Here is a 10,728-nt window from a genome sequence, read left to right as displayed (position 1 = left end):
TTTTTTTCTGTAATAGTAACATGCAGTTTATTAGACCCATGTGGGGGGGCTGGCAAAAGGAACCCCTTCCCCTTTCTCTAGTCACTTTACGTGCCTCGATCGCTAATGACTCTGGCATGTAAAGGCTTAAACTAGGACCGAAAACTAACCGACCATCAACCAGGAGACCCCTGACGTGATTTTGTTCACATCCGTTACTTCGGTTCCATTATTACAATATTTGCAGTTTCCTTCAGAGCGAACACAACCACTCCGAATCTGCTATTGTTATAATAGACCCCAGAGTATAATAAGCAGAGGGCCAGTGAAGGTGAGGAAACATAAAACAGTGTTACTCACCTCTCCTGGGCTCCGGCATGACTTCCTGCTGTCTTTGGCGCTTCTTGTATCAGGGACTGGCTGATGTCATGTGGCCTCTATGGCCACAACACCACGTGTCGCTGAGGCCCAATCAGTGGTCGGTCCCTAATGTCAGCCAGAAGGCGTGAAGACAGCAGGGAGTCTTGCCGGAGCCCAGGAGAGGTGAGTAAGGCCTCGTTTACATCTGCGTTGGTATTCCGTCCGGGGGAGTCTGCATGGGGACCCCACCCCCCGAACGGAATACCAAACGCAACTGCAAGTGGTGTGCAGTGAAAGCACACGGACCCCATAGACTATAATGGAGTCCATGTGCTTGCTGCCAGATCTCCACAGGGATCATGCGGACAGGAAAGTAATTCTCAATCTACTTTCTTGTCCGCATGATTCGTGCGGGCAGCACGCGGCAAGCACACGGACCCCATTATAGTCTATGGGGTCCATGTGCTTTCACTGCACAGCGCTTGCAGTTGCGTTCGGTATTCCGTTCTGGGGTCCCCATGCGGAGTCCCCCGGACGGAATACCAACATAGATGTGGACGAAGGGTAACACTGTTTTTTTTTGTTTTGTTTTTTATTGCTTCCTCACCTCGGGGTAGTATATTAGCAGTTTCGGATACCCCATGTTCGGTCCGAGCAAAAGCACCAGGTGAACCTCACGTGACGAATCTCTCGGGGTTCACCCAAAACTTTGCCATAGTATAAAGTGGACGTGGTTTAAAGGTGCATTACCTAAATAATCGCCTTTAATCGTAATCAAGGTAAAATTACCTATCAGTTGCAGTTTTTATTAAGGTCATAATCGCCCAGACCTTGGTTAAGCTGCCAGGGATCGGAGTTAGTGATAGGTAACCCCATGTGTGTGCCAATGGGGCACTGCCAGTGTACCCGCGAATATATTCATCACAAACCATTATCTACCCCTTGCCCGTGACAAATCTATTCATCATAGGGCGGGAAGCGTTAAATAAATAGTTAGGATCTGACAACTCGGAGACGGATTGCGCGGCCCGGCACCCTCTTGAGCATTCCTACCATCGAGTGCGCAGGACTATTAAACGTCTCGAAGCTTCGGCTCCTTGATAAGCAGCCAGTCCAATAATCGTCCTGTATAACTCCTGCTTGTTAACCTTTCAGGTCAACTAGTCTGAACATACGTTAAATGAAATCCCCAGTGCCAGGATTTATAATACTGCCGGCTGAATGTTAAATTGGACAATTTACATAAGCAGGACATTAACCTTCTGAGCAGTAAGTAGCATTTTAGCACTTAGCCGCTGGGGACAATAAGGGGACGTGTTCTATGTATTTGTGATTAGCCTGCCCGGAATCTCTCATGATGACCAATTGGCTTACCGAGTTTAGCGGTATAATTAAATGAATGGACTCGGCGTCAGTAAATTATCGGCGCTGTGTACAGTATATCATTACGGCTCGGGAAGATATGCATAATTTAGTCCTCGCATTTACTAATTTGTCAGTGTTGAGCGAGTCGGGAGACAATTCCATTTGTTGTTTTAAATGGGATATTTGATGAAGAGCCGGGGTGATTAAACTTGGACTGGCCGACGGACACATCGGAAAGTTTCGGTAATGGATGAGGGAGGGGTGGGGTGGGGTGGAGGGACGTGTGGAAAGTAGCAGAGGTAAAAGAGTCTAAAGGTGTCCATACACCTTCAGTAGCTGAGTGTTGGCCGACTGCTATTCCTCCTGACTAGGATTGGGAAAGATCAAATCCCGATCGCCGATCGTGCAAATTTCACGATCGGCTGGAAAATGATCAAAAATCAGATTTTAAAAACGATCCTAAAATCTCAACATCGGCTCAACCCGAATCCTGACTGTGCGGGCCAAATAGGACACAGCACAAGTTCCTGACGCTCTGGGCCTAGACCATGTCGGGGTCACTATTCACTTCAATAGTAGTGCATAATATTTGAGCGGCGCCGCACCTCCCATGAGGCGACCTGAAGCGACTGCTTCAGGCGGCGCTATGCCAGGACCCCAGAGAGGGCGGCATTTTTGCTTACCTAAGCCAGTCCAGGACAAGCTGTCCTGGACTGGCTTAGCGTCACCGAGCGGTGGATTGGGGAGGCCCTGTGGACGCAGCGTTGCTCCAGCGGCCTCTCCTCACGCTCAGGCAGAGAGCAGGTCCTCTCCCTGCCTGCTCTCTGCCTGCTAACGCAGCTCCGCCACGCCCTCTTCGCTCTGCCCTTTCTGTCGTCCGCCTCGGGCGGTGAAAAAGGTAGGTTCACCCCTGTATTTGAGTACCCATTTCTGGGTTGGTGCACCAATTTGTACTTAGTATGTGTCTCCTATTACTACCTACTGCCACACATGCTGCGCTTTTGCACCGCTATATGTAACCAACAGGTCCATCTCAGGCTCCAGAGATCCCTATACTTCTGCTGAATCCCTTGATGCTATGCTATACATGCTTCATGGGGCTTTAAATACCAAGCACAGACACCATATGATGTATGACGCCATGTTTTGTATTCAGTGAACAGGCCACAGTGCTCCTCCCAATGCTGCGGCCTCTTCAAATAGCTGATCTGTGGGGTCCGGGGACTCGACACCCTACAAATCAGTTATTGATGACCTATCCTAAGGATGGGTCCTCAGTATGTTAGTCCTTATTCATGATACTTACGCAACCTGCTTCATTCGTGCAATGGCAGGTTTAAAGCGCTCACCACGAGGCCTCCATTCTCCGACCTGACAGATCCCAAACAGAACCTGGATTCATATTCTCAAGACAATGGTGTTCCAGTCCTTAGCCGTCCAGGTTTCTTGTTCACGACACCACTGCAAATAAAGACAATGATGGCTGACTGTCAATGGCAAGACACGTGATGTCCCTCCTCTCAAAGTCTAACAACTGGGGGAAAACATCCCCAAGTGCATCTCAAAGGCAAATCTATCAGTGAACAATCTCTCACCATGAGGTCCACTACCCAAAAGAAGCGCGGGGGAAGAAATGTTACGCCCTCTAGTGACAAGATCCAGCGTCTGATCAGACCACACATTTACATATCTGCCATAATTGCAGGACGAGATTTGCAGCAGTCCGACATTTCCATCTGGGTGCGGTATTTTTTTTGGAATGAGTGTATATAACCGTAATATCTACACACAGACTCTAGAGCTGCAATGAGGTTTGGGCAGCTTGTAAATGATTATTAAAGAAGCACCCCGACCCCCTCTGAAGTTGCATTACATACTACCATACAATCACGTATTTGCAGTGAAAGCCACTTACTTTGTAAGATTTCGCCGGAGTGTCGCTTTAAGCACCAGTATAAACTGGCAATGTACAGAGTAATGTAAGTGAAGTCTCCGCCAGTCATATTTAATTCCACTCTGTGGTCAAAGCTGCACTTAGGTAATGACGGAGCGCTCACTTGGGACCCCTGAAAATGAATGACCAGGCTGCAGCTTTCAGATGAATAACTCCTTTTCTTACCCCTCGGGGTCCTAATTAACTTGAACTATTTGGACTAAATACATTGAGAACATGCCCGGGGATGAGCCGCACGCACCGCAAGATGGAATAGTCCTGAAAAAGTCACACTTTGAATAAGTCTTTCTTTGCAGACAATTAGCCGGGCCCTGGAATATCCTCCAGCCCTGACATCTGGATAATAGGACGACGCAAGGTGCATTTCTACATCAGTATTGCTGGGGTAAGGCCGCAGAGGGCTGAGCTCATTGGGTTGGGCAGAATGCCCAAATACTGGTGATAACATCAAATGGTCACGTTGTATAGTGCTGATTGTTACTAGAGATCGGGCCCCTGGATCACTAATGGATTTGCTTCCTTAAAGGGATTCTACCATTAAACTACCTTTTTTTCTAATTACCACGTCGGAATAGCCTTAAGAAAGGCTATTCGTCTCCTACCTTTAGACGTGGTCTCCGCCGCGCCGTTCCGTAGAAATACCGGTTTTAACCGGTATGCAAATGAGCTCTCCGCAGCAATGAGGGCGGCCCCAGCGCTGAAAGGCCGATGAGCGCATCCCCATTGCTGCCCAGAGCTCTTTCCTGCGCCGCCTCCTTCTTCTGCAGCAACTCCGCCTCTTCTGGCTTCTCTTGCTCTTGTAGTTCGATACAGGAGCAAAGAGAGGCTACCCAAAAATGGTCGCCGGCCGGTGGCCATTTTTGGGTAGCCGCTCTTGCAGTTCAATACAGGAGCCGGCCAGCGGCCATTTTGAGGTGGCCTCTCTATGCTCCTGTATCGAACTACAAGAGCAAGAGAAGTCAGAAGAGGCGGAGTTGCTGCAGAAGAAGGAGGCGGCGCAGGAAAGAGCTCTCGGGCAGCAATGGGGATGCGCTCATCGGCCTTTCAGCGCTGGGGCCGCCCTCATTGCTGCGGAGAGCTCATTTGCATACCGGTTAAAACCGGTATTTCTACGGAACGACACGGCGGAGACCACGTCTAAAGGTAGGAGACGAATAGCCTTTCTTAAGGCTATTCCGACGTGGTAATTAGAAAAAAAGGTAGTTTAATGGTAGAATCCCTTTAAGGCTAAGCCAGGGTGCACAGTCTAAGAGACCATGCAAACTTCATCCTTAAAGGGAGTCTATCATTGGTTATAGTGATTTTTAACTAAGCATCTTTGCATATCCTTTATAAAGACTATTCCAGGCATACCTTTTATTCATTGATCGGCGCTGGCGTTTTTGAATTAGCCCGCTTTTATTGATATGCTAATTAACCAGCAAGGAGCACCAGAAGTCTTTGCAATGTTCACTGAGCTCTGCTTGTGTGATCATGTGTAAAGAAGGGGGAGGTGAGAGCCAAGGATGGCTGATGACGCTGTGCATCTTTCATGTCCTCGGACAAAGGCGGTATTATATAACGATAGAAAGCACTATCAGCTTTGCCGCTATGTGCCCCGGTTCCTGAGATATTGGTGCTGTTAGTTTTGGCACCAATATGCCTCCATTGTCAGAAAGGCAGACCTTACTGCCTGGCGCCATTGCTGGGCTGTGATTAACGACCCCATGACAGTCCTCTTCCACCCGGGGGGTGGCGTTCCTAGACTGTAAGGCCCGCACTTCTGACAGTGGAGGGATATCGGTACCAAAACTAATAGCTCCGATAGCTCCATATCTCCAGCATCTGGGAACACACTGGCAAAGTTCAGAGTGCACTGGATTCCGGGCAGCTTTCTAGTCATATATAATACTGCCCATCTCCATCAACTCGATCACTTCTCATTCTTTAATAGAATATTCCCCTCTCATTATGAAGCAATCTCTAGCTCCCACCATTCCTGAGCAATCAGTGTTGTTAGTCTTGTTGCTTGATATGCTAAGTAAGCTTTCTAATGTCAAGTGGGTGGTGTCATGCAGGGGCAGGCAAGGGGGTGTGACTCAGGGCTTTGTCACTGTCCACTGACTTGACATTAGAGAGTCTAGTTGCCATATCAGGCACCAAAACTATGAGCACTGACCGCTCAGGAGTGGTGGGGGCTAGAGAAAAAATTCCAACTCTGCCAGAATCAATGGGAGGGTGGCTATTCAAGTTTGAAAAAACCTTGAGCTAGTGGAGGTGGTGAAAGGTCCGCTTTAAATATATGGCTATGGAGATGGCCACTCCAGGGCAAGATTTCCAGGTACTATGAACACAATCTGTCTGATCCTGACGTTGGGGCCTATTGGACAGGACAGCCAATTGTCGGGAATGAATGCTCGTACAAGCGCTGTGTAATAGTGCCGTCAATCACCGATGAATACGTGTTTGTTGCCCCCTGCATGCCCTCTGCCTTGGCACGTTTTGCTGCACCGGGAGGATATTGTAGGAGTGAGAAGACTGCAAAAACGAAATTTGGAAAGCAGTAAAAAATTTTCGGAAAGTAACAGTTCACACATATCTTAAATTGCTAACTTCCTAGTCTTGGCAGTGATTGTCTACTTTATCTCTACAAAAGCGATTCCTTACTCTCTTCTAAAACCTAAACCTGCCCAAGTCTCTTTCCCTCCACCGGTTGTGAGCGATACTGGACAGGATTTAATTACACTTGTGCGACGGCTCCGCTCCATTAATGAGGAACATTACGGTAAAGTGTTGACAGAGCTGTCGGAATGGCGTCTTTAATTTACCAACATGTAACAACATGGGAAACGCGTTAGTCAACAAGACGAAGATGAATAAGTGGAAGGGTCCGGGGGCATTTTACATTAACACAAGACAAACTGAACATTTCTTTGTCACTTGTCGTAGCCCTCGGCGCTCGCGGCAGAACTGGTACCTGTCACGGTGATTGACATACCAAAGAGACAGGAATGACGCCGCTCAGAATAGCAGTCGGAAACGTATATCTGAAAATGCATATTAAACAGCCCCGGGAGCAGCCGCGCCTCGGAGTAACACAAGGAAAGAGCCAGCACTGGGATATGTCATGTAAATGTTACATCTATTGCCACCGAGGTATCTTACCTTCAAAAATACGGCTTATTTTTATGAGATTTTCAACTACGTTCAAAGATTTCGAAACAATATTTTTGAAAAAAATACATAGGGGGAATTTATTAAGACTGGTGCGTGTTATTTCATTCTTGGAGAGGCGAAAGACGTGCCAAAATTGCTAAGAGGCTTCGACTTCTTAATCATTCTTGCCCATGTTGGTGCGCCCAGTCTCAAATATACCCAAGTAGGAACTGGTGTTAACTTATGCCAGGCGTGGTAAATCTGGGTCATGCCATCAAAAGTGTGCCCACCATAAAGAACTAGCCAGTGTTCACCACTAGGGTTGGGAACCGATCTTGAGATTTCAGGATCGATTTTAAAATCCGATTTCTGATCATTTTCCAGTCGATCCCGATTGTGAAATTTGCTCGATCGCTGATCAGGATCTGATCTTTCCCGATCCCGATTGCTCAAACCTAATTTTATATTATATGTATATACAGTGGGGTTGAGCCTGTCTTGAGATTTCAAAATCCGATTTCCGATTATTTTTCCAGCCGATCCCGATCATGAAATTTACTCGATTGCCGATTGGGATCCGATCTTTCCCGATCCCGATCGCTCAACCCAAGTCAGGAGTCGGCCAACCCTCAGCTACTGAAGGTGACCTGAGCATTATCAAAAAAGCCCCAGAGGCATGCATCTGGTATTGGGTATGTCCCTATTTTAATTGTTGCCCTACCAAAGATTCTGACACAGTTGGAATTTTTTTCTCTAGCCCTCGCCATCCCTGAGCAATCAGTGCAGTTATGGTGCTGGATATGATAATAAGGCTTCGACCATCAGACCGTGGGAGATGTCAGAAGGAATAAGCATGACTCCGAGCTCTCTGACATTATTTTTCCTCTGATTGGACTGTGCCAGAGCTCTGAATCACGCCTCCCTGCCTGACACCACCCACTTGACTGTAGAGAACCAATTAGCATGTCGGGCTCCAAAACTAATTGAACAAATTGCTCAGGAACACTGGGGGATAGAGAAAAAATTTCAACTGTTCCAGAATAGGTGGAGGGGCGACTATTGAGTGATGTAAAAAACCTGGAGTTTGTGAAGCCTCTTTAAAGAGGCTGTTCAGGTTTGGAAAAACATGTCTGCGTTCTTCCAAAAACAGATGCAACCCATGGAGAAAGCAGCCATGTTTTTCTTCACCCCTTTAAGGATTTGCTTGGAAATTATCTGTTGGTATCACTTGAGGGAGCATCAGGATAGATCACAGTGATGGAGACCATATGGCAAAGGGTGAACTTTTTGAGATCTGTTCTGTGAGATGTGGTGTGGTGGCTGCCTTTTTTTTTTTTTTTTTTGGTGATTGTGAGCCCCATATAGGGCCCACAATTTACATTTTTCCCTATCAATCTGTCCTTGGAGTATGGGAGGAAACCCGCACAAAAACAGGGAGAACATACAAACACCTTGCAGAGTCCTGGCGGGATTCGAACCCAGGACTCCAGCGCTGCAAGGCTGCAGTGCTAACCACTGAGCCACTATGTTGCCCCTACTGACCCATTGTGTTGCCCCTGTGGCGGCTGCCATTTTTGTGGTGCTGTGCCTGTAGGGTGGCGTCACCCAGACCTTCAACGATCAGATAGATCAACGATATTACAATCCCAGAAAACCTATTGTATGTTAATTATAATGATAAATTGGAATCCTAACTTTGCCCACGGACTCATTTACTAAAGTAAAAATAGTAACACCCTTGGTCTACGGGAGTCTTCCATTTGGCTTTTACAAAAATAGCCACTCTACTAAAATGAGTCTAGTGACCCGAGCACAAAAGCAAAAAGACTCACCCATTAGGATAATGTCCCATTGTAACACTGTGATTGAAGTATTTGGTCATCTCCCACTAGGTGGCACCGTTCCGTTGCCGTTCCATCGTTTCCAAATTGTAACACCGTTACTTCTGGCGCGGTTAATCAATATGGCTGCCCCCATTTACAACCCTAATACATGCAAATGAGCAACTATCACATTTTATACCTTACGACTAGAGATAAGCGAGTAGTGTTCGATCGAGTAGGTGTTCGATCGAATACTACGGTATTCGAAATACTCGTACTCAATCGAACACTACTAGCTGTTCGAAGTTTAAGGTTCGATGCAGAACCAGTGTTGATTGGCAGAATGCTATACATTCTACCAATCAACGCTGGTTCTTCTCTTACCTTTTAGAAGTCTTATCCCGGCGCAGTGTCCCCGCGGCGTCTTCCGGCTGGAATTCACTCTGCCTAGGCATCCGGCCTAGGCAGAGCCGACTACGCATGCGATGGCATAACCGCGCATGCGCAGTCGGCTCTGCTCAGGCGTCAGGCCGGGCAAAGCCGACTGTGCATGTCCACGCATGACCGCGCATGCGCAGTCGGCTCTGCCTAGGCCCCGATGCCTAGGCAGAGTGAATTCCAGCCAGAAGAAGACGCGGGGACGCTGCGCCGGGAGAAGACTTCAAGGAGAATCCAGCCCGACCGTCACTCGTGGACTTGGTAAGTATAATTTTATCGAATTTTGCATACCCCTGAAACAAGCATTTCCCCCCCATAGACTATAATGGGGTTTGAAATCCAGTCGAACAGTGTGCGGCTGTTCGAATCGGATTTCGAACCTCGGACATTTTAGTGTTCGCTCATCTCTACTTACGACTTCTCCTGCCCTGCTGTACGGAACGCGCCGACCGCAAACAGAAGGCAAATAAAATCTGCGCGTCCGCTTCCCCTTTAAATGAGTTAGGCTTAAACACACACTCAAGAAGTTTTCTACAAAATGGTTGTGGTCGTAATTTGAATAAAAGAGAGATTTCACAAGCTATGGCGCCTATTATCATTACATGCCAGGCTGGAGAGAAGGGCTGCGTTCACACAGAAGACAAGCGCTCTAAGAAACCAACTCATTAAATCTACCTAAAAGGGCCTCATTTAAGAAGCAATAAAATTTTTAATCATTTTATTATTAAAAGAGTGTTTAATATGTAGCTAATTAAATGCCAAAGGCAGGTTATCTGAGCTTAACCTTCAAAAAGAAAATGATGTATCCACGTACGACCGCCATCATGTGCGAGAAATGTCACACCTATAATCATCCCGCCACAATTCGCTGGTGGCATTTTCCACCGCGAGAGTTAAATTACCTGATTAAATTAATAGCCATTTAGATGTTTTAGGAACTGCTCAGACTTAGAGTAAATGAAAATTAGGTCCATTATATCTCCGCGCCGGGCGAGATGGACCCTAAAATAAAACCCGTATGCCCATTGTTCCTATTATTTAGGTCGAACAATTAAAAACATCTCCTATAAGAGCGTTAACACTCCGACTTCCATGATCACCGGATAGAGGAATCCGTGATGATCAGAGATAAAAATTAACACAGTCTATTTCCTCCATATTTATGGTAACGTTCAATTAGGGTGGAATAGGAGGGGACTTAAAGGGCCGGCGCATTGTGGTGTTAGGATAAGGTTAGGAAAAATAAGGCAAAGGATGAATTGGAAGGGACAAAATGCGTTAGTCTTATGTGGAATTGCAGTGGATTAGTGTTCCGCAGAGAGATGAGCGAGTAGTATTCGATCAAATGCCTCGCTCCCATAGGAATGCGTGTAAGCGGCCGAGCACCAAGGGGTTAAGCGCGTGTTCGGCCGCTTACACGCATTCCTATGGGAGCGAGGTATTCGATCAAATAGTACTCACTCATTTCTAGTTCCAGATTCTGCGCTGATAATACATGGCAGTGTACTGACGCGGGGTTAAAAGGAATAAAAAGCTACTTGAAGGGAACGTGTTGTCAAATATGTAACTTATTTATTAAAAACAGATGAGGCCAGGGCCGCACGGGCCGGAAACGCTGCGATTTGCCCATGGCAGAAACGCCAGTGGGCAAAATCATTGCATTTTACAGTACAG

The sequence above is a fragment of the Leptodactylus fuscus genome, chromosome 3 (genome assembly GCF_031893055.1).
Source record: "Leptodactylus fuscus isolate aLepFus1 chromosome 3, aLepFus1.hap2, whole genome shotgun sequence".
NCBI classification, from domain to species: Eukaryota; Metazoa; Chordata; class Amphibia; order Anura; family Leptodactylidae; genus Leptodactylus; species Leptodactylus fuscus.
Note: the sequence above shows the minus strand (reverse complement) of the source record.